Genomic DNA, 12,490 nt, shown 5'->3' with positions numbered 1-12,490 from the left:
TTCAAAGCCATCTTAAACTGGAATTAAAGCTAACACTATAACCAAAGTCACAAAACAGTCTTATTGATTTGATGGAGAAAACAATGGTAGGTAATAAAAGTATACAACAATTTGTGTCTGCTGTTAATGGTCCACTTAACGAAGCCAAACTGAAAATAACATTTATGACAGAAATATTAGTCCCACTGACAAGCCCCAGCAGTGTGCCAGCCTATGACTTTGGATTTAAAATTTCTAAAAGAAAGCATGGTATCAGTGAAATCAGTGCATAATACCTTATTGCAAGAGGCAAATGTGCCTGCATAAATAAGACATTATGCTAATTCAAATGCTATAAGTTTCATTTATCCTCAGTAGTCACGCTCAGATAACTTTAGAAATGCTCTGATTTTTAAAAAAAATAATCTTTCAAAAATAGTTTTACAAAATAACCATGATGTCTTACCGCTGCCATTAGGACTCCTTCTGGCACATGCTATTTATATTACTTGATGACACCAACTTTGGAGCCTAAAAATATACTGTCTGCTTTTGCAAAAATCTACCTGATATCAGCAACTGGGAGCAACTGCTATTTTTACCATGAGTAACCTGCTTTCAGGGCACGCAACTGACCTGCTACATGGCACGGCTCTGCTTTTGCAAAATCTTCAGCGATCAGCTTCTGTCTTTAATGCTGTATTTTCATTTGATTCCTTTATGTCAGAACAGGGATATGTTCAGCTGGGCTAACAGATGCCAGGTCCTTGTGCATTGTTCTTGAACTTGTGCCAAAGAAGAATCAAAGTGAAATATGCACAGGCACACTCAATCCTCTGGGGAAGCCATGCTCAGTACCTGATATGTGAGGTAGTTATTTTAAAAGTTTCAGTGTATTGGATTTCAACAAGGGGTCTTATTCTAGAAAGAAGGTACACTCCAATGTCACTGAAATAATATTAATGTTCATGTAGTTTAACTTGACCCATGTCAATAATGTGGATTATTTTTCCAGTTTCTGAGAAGACTCAAAAGGCCTGTGATGGGTGTCTCAGTGGTTATCAAAATGAAATGCTTGTGGTCAACATGCCATACTTGTGAACATGTCTTATTTTACCTCCATCCTTTAAAAGTGTTTTCCTACCCTTTCAATCCGGATACTTTGGGTCCAATCCTTCTCCCACTGATCCATCTAGTACTATAATGTGTCTTTTTAAGTGGATCAACATCAAAGATGTTGGGGGATGCAGAGAGTTTTTACACTATCATTCTCTCATCACAAGAAATTCAGTGGAAGTATCTGCAATTTACATATCTGTTTGCATAACAAAAGAACCAGTTTTTCTGTTCCACATGTTTGTCCATACATGGTTAGTTGGAGAACATCCCTCCTCTTGCTGGTTTCTAGAATGGAATCTTCTCACTCTCCTACATTATTTCATGGATGGAAGGTGGCACTCTCTGCTCCCATATATTGCATCAGATTGCTGTCAAATTCTTTAAAAGCTAAAACCTACTATCCTGTGAAAATGTGGTTTCTGTGGGTTCTACAATATTGGTTTAATAAATAGCAGTTAGTCAAAAAAAATAGGGGGAAAATGAAAAAATTTAAAATGTCAAAATCCTGATCATTCGACAGGTTTTGGAAAGGGATTATTTTTTTTTTTTTTGAAAAATAGCATAACATTTTGAATCAAAAAATGTTCACCTTAGACAATTTTCACTTTTGATTTTCCTTTTTTCATTTCTTCTCTCTTCTCTCCCTTTCTCCTCCATTTTACCAATGAAAATGGAGAGCAGGAGATAAAAAAGGAGTAGACAACAAAGGGGAAAAAAAGGTAAATGTAAGTCACCTCCCACAAAATATCACAAACAAACAAGCAAAACCAGAAGAATCCCACAAATTAGATTGACCATTCTAATAAATAGAAATTTAGAAAGTAAGAACAAATGCCCTACAGGTTTTACCCAGGTGTAACCAGTTCTAATTCCTTTCATACTCTTTGTCTTCTAATAAGCTCTGTACAGCGTTTATGCACATTCTCCATCACCTCCACCCTGACATAAAATAACTTTTCCAAATGACTGTGTGCAATCTTGCAGCAACACTTCAGTGGATTACAAAGAGATACTAGAGCTAACCTTATTAGAGGACTGTAACAGGGCACACTCACCTCTTGAAAACCACTTGAAGTGTTTTTTTTACCCACAAAAGTTTATGCCCAAATAAATCTGTTAGTCTTTAAGGTGCCACTGGACTCCTCTTTGTTTTTGTTGATAAAGAGTAACACGGCTACCCCCGGATACTTGTCACCTCTTGAGTACCTCCTGCTGCTGTGCCAGGTACTGCAGGCTTTTTCCTGCCCCAGGCAATCCCGGTAGGTTGTCAGTCTCACCAGGCAGGTCTTCATTGGCTCAGCCTTCTGGACAAATCAGTCAAAAAGAATGAACCCCTTCCAGATGAGCAAAGAGTTCAACAAACTGTTGGCCCTTACCAGGGTCTTCAGCTCCATCTCTTGGCCTTTTAAATCTCACCTATCCAGGGCCGGATCTAGGTTTTTTGCCGCCCCAAGCAAAAAAAATTTGCCCCTCACCCCAGCCCTGGCCTCCCCCCGCACCTCCCTGCTGCCCCAGCGCTGGGCTCTCCCCCCCACCCCACCCACACTCCCTGCTGCCCCAGCCCTGGGCTTCCCCCCACCAGTGCTGACTCCGCCCGCTCCCCCCTCGCCTCCAGCCAGTCTGGCACTGGCAGGGTCGGGGTAAGCAGCGGGGCTCCAGGGCCGCGCCTCAGCTCAGGGTTCCTCCAGCCAGGGCTCCCGCCTCCAGGACTGACTGGGACCCGGGAGGGCAGAGCTGGGGGACCGCCCAGCTGAGGAGTCGGGGCAGGGCAGCCCCAGAGGGAGCGGAGCCCCGGACAGCAGGACGCAGGTCCCGCATAGCAGCGCCCCAGGCACCGGTCCCCACTACGGCCCCGCGGCTGCTGCTGCTCCTGGCCGCCCTGCCGCAGTCCCTGGGTGGCTCTGGCTGCTTCGCCCAACCCCGGCTGCAGCGCTGGGGGGCGGCCGCCCTCTGGCACCCGCAGGCAGCTCCATGCGCCCTGCGGGGTGGCCTCCAGCCCGAGTGTTCCGCGCTCAGAGTCCACCCGGCCATAAGGTGCGGGCGCTGCTCCCCGACGCGAACCACAGCAGCCCCAGGGTGCCCCCCAGGCAGGACGCGCTGTTGCTGCCAGGGCTGGCTCTAGGTTTTTGCCGCCTCAAGCGCAAAAAAAAAAAAAAAAGGCTGGCTGGAATGCCGCCCCTGAAAATGTGCCGCCCCTGAAAATGTGCCGCCCCAAGCACGTGCTTGGTTTGATGGTCCCTGGAGCTGGCTCTGCACCTATCACTTAGACTTCTGAAAGAGCCTTGTCCCTTTCTCGGGGCTGAGGCTACTTTGCCAGTGAGGGAACACGGGCACATCCACTTCTCTGGATCCCAACCCAGGGACGCTATAAACACCAGCCATACACTGTTTCCTTTGATTGGTTGCTGCTGTTTTCCAAGGGCCTCTTCCCACCTAGACCCTTTCCTTTCACCTGTCACCTTAGGGTTAGAGTTCTCAGGTCAAGTAAATACAGCCTGTCAAGCTTCTTTGGCCACAGCAGAGTCCCTTTCTCATCCCTCTGGTCCCAGCTAGGAACTGACCTGCTAAGGCCCTGCAGATCCTTTTATCTGAGTCTTCTGGGCTCTGATTGGTCGCTTTCAGGCAGCTTTCCTAGGCAGGAAAGGCCCACTTTCACTGCTATTTTCCTGGGGCAGGAATTTTTAGGACCGCAAGGCCTCCAGCAGGGGCAATGAAGGACCAGGCACACCCCATCTCAAGGATATTAGAATGTTATTCTTCCTGAGTAGGAACTGGATATTTAAGAGCAACAGATTTATTTTACTCTGTTCAGTCCATGGGAAATATGATTATACAAAACTAGGATGTCCTATATCAGATCACTGATCCATTGACATCAGCACTTTGCCTCTGTAAGTTAGGGTCTGCTATTGCTTTCTTTAGAGGAAGGCAAAATGGTCAGGCAAAAAACCACAATGCATAATCATTTCAATTGTTCATTATTGAACTGGAGGGAAGGTTATTTTCCTACCCCCTCAGAAAAAAAAAATCAACATAAACCTTGAAGCATGAGAGTTAATCATCTCTATTATTTTATTCTGCACAGCAACAAATGTTGTTAGTGGACATGAAACTGGCAAGAAAATGAGGAATGGGTAAAACAAGCGCCTGATCCTGAAAGTCTTCATTTCCTATTGATTTCAGTGAAATGTGAAGATAATTTTCCCCTCCAAGACAGGGACAACTCTTCATATTATTAATCAAAAACCATTACAAAACAAGACAAAACAATGAATTTACTCATGAACTATACCATTTTAACCTGGCTCTGTTCAGTTGAACATAAGGACAGTGTACTACTCATCTTTGAGGGACGTAGAGAATAAATGTTAGAAAAGAAAAATATCTATTGGATCATCTCATCCATTCCCCTGCTAATGCAAGTTTGTTCCCTGCTGTGTATATTCTAATACTTTGTCCATCATAGTTTTGAATATTTCAAGCAATGGGGTTTCACCACTTCTTTTAGGAACCTAGTCAACAGCTTCTTAGATCCCAACTTTAGTAAATATGACTGAACAACGACCCATGAGACAGAGGTATAATCTTTTTGTAACTACAACCATTGTCATATGATAGGGGACCAGAAAGTAAATATTAGTAGCTTATCTGTTCTCCTTTGTCTCATGCCTTTATTACAACTGAATCTTTGGCTAAAATGGAGTAATTCCTGAGTCTGGAAAGGAACCTTTTAGAGACCTAGAGGAGGAGCCTGTAGTGCTTCTGAATTTTCCTGGTATTGCAGAAAAATGTGATGGAGTGAAATCCTTTACACTGCTACATGTGGCATTTTGCTTGCTTGCTTGGATTAGTGAGTTGGTTTGGTTTCGCTTTATGTTTTATTTTTGGTAAAACTTTTCATTCCAGAAAGAGAAACAAACCTCACCCACAGTTATAGCTGGGTGAAATGTTTTGAGTTTTTGAAATTTCAATGAAATATTTTCACCAAAAAATTGCCACCATTTTTTGACCCACTCTTCTCACTATTTCCTTGAACTTGGGGCCTGAGCCAAAGCCCACTGAAATGAAAGTCAACTTTGATGGGCTGTATGTTAGGGTCTTGGTGTTCAGCCTCAGTCAGGAGTAGGCCCTTAAACGCAGCATGAACAAAGTGATCCATTGTCATGAACACACACATCCAAGGAAAAAGACAAAAGAAAGGAACTGAAAATATCAGTGAAAAACAGCAACAACAAGCAAAATAAAATGCTTCTCAGCTGTTGGAAAATGTTAGATGGTAGGTGTAAATAATGTACATACGTGAGGGGTTAAGTACAGTCTAACCAGATAATAGTCTTTTCTTTCCTCTGGGAAAAGCTCTCATGCTCTGGTGTAAGATTTTTCTCAGTGCCACTTTGCTGAACATACAGCATACATCCATGGGTAAAATGAAGGGGTTAAAATACCTTGTCATCTGAGGATCATGTGTGTGCTTTTCCAATCATGATTGCTGAGGACTTTTAAGAAAAATGTACTTGCAAATCATATTAACTATGTTGTAACTCGGGGCATGCTAAATCTGCAAGGGGAAAATTGCAGAGACATCTCTATCCATTTTCTGCAGATAAACATGTTCTACCATTTGTAAAAGTTATTCATTTTTAATGCAAGGTGACAAATTGCATATTAATGGCATCAGCATGTTAGATTAGAAACCAATAAATAGTGTTGTTTTGCTTGAGATGGTTTTACTGGGATGGTTTGCTATTTTACTGGGAAGGAGGCTAGTAAAGTGCAATGGATCCTCCAAGTCTAAACCATACCAAACAACACCTTATATAGAAGTAACCTTGGTATTTACAGAAACACTTTGGGAGATCTTTCATGATTTACTGCATAATCTTTATTTGAGCACAATAAAGGATACATTTTTGAAGGGCTGAGACAGTAGCCTAAGAATGAATGTTGGTGAAAAATGAGTGGACACATTCAGGTAGGTAATAGAGGTACAAGTAATCAGATTTTGGAAACAAAAATCCAGGTGTGAATTCACCCCAAAATAGAGATCCCTCTTGTCAGTCATTGTTTCTGTTTATTTCATGGTAGCTGGCTATACATCTTGTTGTGAGTATAAACCCTTTGTTTCACCTCTATGATGACTCAGTTTCTGTTTGTTAGCTCTTTATTGGTACATATAACCCCTTATGAGAAACTTTCATAAAACTTACATGTAACTCCCCATCCAAAATTTTCATAAAAACATGTCCGCCAGAATAAATGGAAAAGCAAAAAGAGATCAGTGGTGTGACTGGCTGATTAAAAGTACAAATGAAATATTGTTATACTTCATTCACACATACTTGTAATATCTATGAATTAATGAACAGGTTAATAAATCAGGCTCATTCTAGCACCCTTGCTCAGTTTGAGTACTAGAGATGCTAATAAGATCTCTTGTTGGTCATTCCCACAAACTTCTTCATGTTGATCTTATTTCATCTATTCCCCAGTGTTTTTAAGGGCTCAATCCTCATCTGTGCTGAGCAGGCAGAGAGGCTAAGGTTGCTGTAAGCCACCTAGCTGCCTCTCCTTGAGTCAATCGGGCCACCAAAACAAGTTAGAGCACCCACAGTGCTACTCCTACTTACATCAGCTAGAACAATAGTCTGGGGACCATTCCACCAACCAGGAATCAGGGGACCACATGAAGCTGCAAACCCAGAAACATCCTCCATGCATGACAATGGCACTATTATTCTGTAGGCGTGGGATAGAAGGGCAAGGAGGAGATGTTGGAAAGTGGCCTTTGTCTGTTTCATATCAGCTATGCCCAGGGCTGGCTCCAGCTTTTTTGCCACCCCAAGCAGTGGAAAAAAAAAAGAGAAAAAAGAAAAACCTGATTGCGCTGCCACTGAAGAGGAAGAGAGGGAGTGAAGAACCCGCCAATGAATTGCCACCACAGACCGGGATGTGCCACCCCAATAACTGACGCCCCTTTCTATTGGCCGCTCCAGGCACCTGCTTCCTTCGTTGGTGCCTGGAGCCGGCCCTGGCTATGCCTTAAGATCACTTTCCAGTACTCTGGTCCTGCTCTGGTACTTTAGAATTCAGCTGCTCTTGAATTTGTACCAGGCCAGCAGCAGTTTCTCTCTCTTGTCCCACTCACAATGATATGATTTTCTCCGTACCCAGTGGCTCCAGTAAAGGTGATCAGTGTCAGCATTTTACAACATCAGTTTTAATCTCTTTCCCCATGACAATATGTAGACTGCATCTTTGAATGTTTGTTGCAGACTTTGCAATTTCCATTCAGAGAGTGTCTCATGCTTTTCATCACTCAAAACTATTATGAAGGGCTTGTCTCCATATAGATGTTTTGGTGTTGCCAGACTCATTGGTCCATAGGCTATAGGAAAAAAGGTCACAATAGATTGGATTCTGAACTGTCATTAGTGCCTTACTGTCTGGATAACAACCTTCATCAAGCAGCAAAATGCCAGCTCTGAGTGGCAATGTTTTTGAATGTAGATGAGTCCTAACCAATGGAAAGTTGTATTTAAAAATATTTTTAAAAATCTAGAGGTCATCATGGCATCTTGTTGCTTTGTCTATAGCAGGCAAGTTACTTGATGGCAAGCTTTTTGGGGCAGGGATCATCTGTTTGCTCTGTGTGTATGTACTGCTGGCACAATGGGGTCCTGGCCTATGACTAGAGCTCCTAGGCCAGGGATGGCCAACCTGTGGCTCCGGAGCCACATGCGGCTCTTCAGAAGTTTAATATCCGCCTCCTTGTATAGGCACTGACTCCAGGGCTGGAGCTACAGGCGCCAACTTTCCAATGTGCTGGGGGATGCTCACTGCTCAACCCCTGGCTCTGCCACAGGCCCTGCCCCCATTCCACCCCTTCCCGCCCCCTCCCCTGAACCTGCCATGCCCTCGCTCTTCCCCTTCCCCTTCCGCTTCCCCTCCCCCCCAGAGCCACCAGCATGCCACGAAACAGCTGATCGGCGAGGAGTGGGGAGGGAGGGGAAGGTGCTGTTCTGACCGGCTGCCGGTGGGCGGGAGGCGCTGGGAGTGGAGGGTGGGGGAGCTGGTGCGGGTCTGCTGACGTATTACTGTAGCTCTTTGGCAATGTACATTGGTAAATTCTGGCTCCTTCTCAGGCTCAGGTTGGCCATGCCTGTCCTAGGCACTACTGCAATACAAACAATAAATAATAATACTCATAATTAGAGGGGCTCAAAATGTGTTGACTGAAACATTTCCCCACCAAATAAAAATAAGGTTTTCCAAACTATTTTTTTCAATAAAAAACTGTTTTCTGCATTTTTTCCGAAGTTTTCACTGACCTGAGCCCTAAAATAAAGTATACAAATTTGTATACTGAAACCGGTCTTAGTAGCCCACTTCCTTTTCGTCATAGCACTCACACAGAGAAAACCTTCAGTTTGGAATTAAAGTAGTCCTGTTCAGTCCTAATTAAGTGGTAATTGCACTCTGCAATGCACTAGGAAATCAAAGGGACTATTGTCATGCTGACAGCAACGTGAGAGATTAAAATTGTTATTGGTCTGAAGCTGGCAGCTTAATTTAAACAGTTAATAATGTTCTTTATCTGTCTATTTTTAGGTTCTTATATGGCTCCCATTACTTTAGTATCTGAGTGCCTCAAATCACTAATGCATTTATCCTCATAACACTCCTTTAACAGACTCATGTGTAAACTGTTGATTTGTCAGACAAATCCTTCGGGAATGATGGTTGTGCTGTCTTTATTTGGTGGCCTAACACAGAGTACAAGAAACAGAGTTAGTTTGGGTTATATCAGCTCAAATTATATGGCTGAAATGAAAGCCATTCTCATTGCACTGCAAGAAATAAACAGAGCAGAAACAGAGGTGGATGTTTCAGAGTGGTAGTCTGTATCAGCAAAAACAATGAGGTGGATGTTGTGATATTTGTTGACTCGCAGGGAGTGATCCTCAGTTCCTTTAGGAGAAACTAGCATACTAGAATGAGTTTAATTCATAAGGAGGCATAGAGGATCAGAGAGCAAGGCAATTAATTAACTTGTTGCTGGATTCCATCACACATTGATATATACAGGAGAGAGGTAGTTGATGATTTGGCCAAAGCTGAAAGATCGGAAACTCAAGTAGGAATGACAATGGTCAAGGATATTGATGCCCTATCAAGGAAAATATTAGCTGAAGTAAATGGTTGAAAGATAAAAGATCCTCCAATCAATATCAAAGCATCTTGGAAAATAACATCCACTAGCATGGGACTGCGGACAGGGCACACTGCAGGAATGAAAATCAATAGAGATCGGACCAAGAGGATTTAAAACCTTCCTGCACTTTTGAATGTAACATAGTAAGAAAAAATGATGCTCTTTGGATTTGAAATCTTGGCTCAAGCTCTTGGAAAGGACCATTTAAGAGTCATCAAATTCATTCTCAAACTCTATGACCTAGTATGATTATTGTGGGACAAGACAACAACAACATCCCTTTAAAAATGAAGGGGTATTATTATCCCCATTTTGCAGATGTATGTAACATGAAGTTTTGCCAAAGCCAGACCGTTTCACTGAAATGTATCAATTTCAATGCATTTTTTGTAGGAAGGTTTCTGAGGCCCAGGATGGACTTTCATCACCGAGAGGCAGGGGAGTGAAAACCACCTTTTTAATCCAAAAATGGAGGCTTCAACATAAATCTGTTCTGTGGACCATTTGAAAAGGGGGTTATTTTTTGTTCCAATGTGGAATGGAAACAAATTTCTAAACCTCAAAGTTGTCACAAGACTGAATTGTCATCCTCTACCCAGCTCTAATCATAATGCATAAGCACAAGGACACTGAATTAAGGTGCACAGGAAATCTTAATTAGGCATTTCCTAACTTTTGAGTGTTACATATTGTAACCTTAATAATGTTCTTTTAATGTAGATTTGTGTGTGTGCAATATCCAAGATTAAAACAAACAAACTAAAAATACAGAAATTCCATTGTGTGGCTTCATATTGACACCCACATGCGTGATCAGCAGGGTTGGTACCTTTTGAGCCACTGCACAGATCTCTGCCACTTGAGCTTATGGAGTAACCAATAGTAGTAGTAGGTTGTCATCCTCTATGTCAGTTTTCTCAAACTGGGGTGGCTGCTTGTGTAGGGAAAGCCCCTGGTGCGCTGGGCCGGTTTGTTTACCTGCCCCGTCCGCAGATCTGGCCGATCGCAGCTCCCACTGGCCGTGGTTCGTCACTCCAGGCCAATGGGAGCTGCTGGAAGCGGCGGCCAGTAAGTCCCTCGGCCCGCGCCGCTTCCAGAAGCTCCCATTGGCCTGAAGCAGTGAATCATGGCCTCTGGGAGCCACAATTGGATGGACCTGCGGACGGGGCAGGTAAACAAACCGGCCTGGCCTGCCAGGGGCTTTCCCTACACAAGCGGCCACCACAGTTTGAGAAACACTGCTCTATGTTGACCAGCACTTTAGGGGAATGAGACACTTTGTCAGTGGATTTCACAGATAATTGTTGACAGTAGAGTAAAGGTGAGATTCAGCACTTGTCTACACAAATAATTATTTTGTGGGAAGCTAGGGTTTGAATCTACCCCACACTAGCCTGCTATGGAGAAACTGTCCATGTCAATGCTGCTGACGTGCATGAACAGTTCCTTAGTGCGCGTTAATCTAGTCCTCTTGGAAACAGGACTAAATCAAAGTGCATTAATGAACTGTTCATCTCTGATCCCCTCTGCATTCAAGTGAGGCAGCTCCCTCCTCCATCCTGACTAGGCCCAGCAGCAGGGTCACTGAAAGCAAAGGGGAGACAGTTTCCTTGATAACAAGTCCAGGTGCCCAGACCTGTACCTGGCAAGGCCTGCATCAGCCCAGAGTTGCAATTGCAAGGAAAGTCTTCTCAGCCACAGGCTACAACATGCTCAGTGTGGACAGAATCTTTGGGGAATTTAGCGGCTAATATCTAAGAAGTCTCTACTGAGCATGAGCAAATTGCAATTATTGACAGGTTTATAACATGGCCATATTGGGGTGGATTTTCATATGGATGGCAAAAGGCAATGAATTAGAGTTCATAAGTAGAGTTGAATGAAGATTTCAGTGAAAAATCCAAATTTGACAACACCAAAATGTTTTGCAAATGCTTGTTTTTGCCAAATTTTTTTAGTTAAGTAAAAAAAACAACAACCAAAATTCTGAAAAATCAAAACATTTTGTTTCAATACTTTCTAAATGAACATTTATTTAGTTATTTATTTATTGTTCAAAATGACTTTTTGTTTCAGAATTTCATTGACTTTTATTTAGAAGTCAATTAAACCTTTTAAAAATGGTCAAAATAATAATGATAATAAAGTTTTGTCTAGACGTAATATTTTGTTTGACACAAAATTATTTGTGGGTTGTCCTGAAACCATTTTTTTAACCTTTCAGAATTGCTAGAGAACTGAAAAAGCCATTATTCTCACAGCTCTATTTATAAGCAATATTATCAATAATTCTCTGGGTTTTTTTCAAAAGAAAGACAGTTATGTTTATTATATAAAATTAATCTGATTTGTTTGAAATCAATGGCAGAAAAACTTTTCAAATGTAGTAACAAAGGCAAAAGACAACTGGGCCCAAAAATGAATGTTACTGTGTCTTCCCACTGCTTCTTTCTCTTCTTCCGCTATGCACACTTCAATATGGTAATGGAAAAGTACAGGTTTAGCTGTACCAAAATTAGCTTCACTTAAGGAGAGGGGCTAGAGAGGTTTACGCTCTACAATATTAGCAATTTTCCATCATGTCACATCACTATCATGTCACATTACCATTTGTAATGGTAATAGAAGACAAAAGCCTCATCCTATTAGTGACTTTCAGATCATATTAATGAATGCCAGTTAATTCAACATGCTGCAAGACTAATAAAACATGATGGGAAGTTGCTGTTGTGGTAAGACTTTCATATCATATTAGTCCAAGAATGGCAGTACTACATGTTCTGTTCACAATCAACACTGCCAGTGGGTATTAGACACTATTGCACATTTCTATTAGAGCAAAGAGAATCTCAAAAAAAAAAAATGGCTGGCAAGCAAGCATTCCCTTTTGCTATCATGTTCTCAATACTCACGAGTGTAAAAAACCTGGTGTTACTTCCAAGTACTAATCTCAACATTTTAATCATATAAAACAATGTTGTTCCTTTGAGAACTCTCTTCACCAGTTAAGAAAATCTCAGCCCTTATTCTAATTAGCTCATTTATTTAGAGTTTCTGTATTAATAGCAGGTATAAAAAAAGACTTCTGCTCCCAGGTGACTCATGGGCACCTGTGAAAGGAACAGCATTGATAGGGTGGAACTATCTTTTTGAGAATTCTCAGCTTTCAATTCTAAATCC

This window comes from Terrapene carolina, unplaced genomic scaffold (assembly GCF_002925995.2).
Source record: "Terrapene carolina triunguis isolate 2854851 unplaced genomic scaffold, T_m_triunguis-2.0 Scaffold23, whole genome shotgun sequence".
Classification (NCBI taxonomy): Eukaryota; Metazoa; Chordata; order Testudines; family Emydidae; genus Terrapene; species Terrapene triunguis.
The sequence above is the reverse complement of the archived record's forward strand: the minus strand, read 5'-3'. Positions refer to the sequence as shown.